Source organism: Buceros rhinoceros, unplaced genomic scaffold, assembly GCF_000710305.1.
Source record: "Buceros rhinoceros silvestris isolate BGI_N320 unplaced genomic scaffold, ASM71030v1 scaffold20488, whole genome shotgun sequence".
Lineage (NCBI taxonomy): Eukaryota > Metazoa > Chordata > Aves > Bucerotiformes > Bucerotidae > Buceros > Buceros rhinoceros.
In genome coordinates, this window is record NW_010425410.1 from 1 (window position 1) to 392 (window position 392).

A 392-nucleotide genomic window follows, 5' to 3' on the forward strand; every position below is an offset into this window, starting at 1 on the left:
GGGTCCTGGCTCTGGGCGCAGCAGGATGCCTCGGGGACCATGAGTGGGGCCTCGGGGAGGAGGTGGTGCTCCGGGGCAGTGCTGGGCATCACCTTGGGCTCTGGCAGCTCCGAGAGAGACTGGCGTGGGTCCTGCCGCCGGTACCCGAGGAAGATGCTGGAGCGGTTCTCCCTGCGCTCATTCCTGCAGTCCTCACCCTCGGAGCAGCGAGAGGCAGCTTTGGGGGTCCGAGCTGTGGCTGGTGAGGGGCAGCGGGCAGCGAGGGGAATGGGGAGCAGGGCGATGCCAGGGGCTGGCCAGAGCATGGTCAGGAGTTGCCAGTGGCCACCCTCAGCCAAGAATCAGCACCACCCCCAGCAGAGCTTCAGGGGGACAAGCGTGGGTGGCTCAGG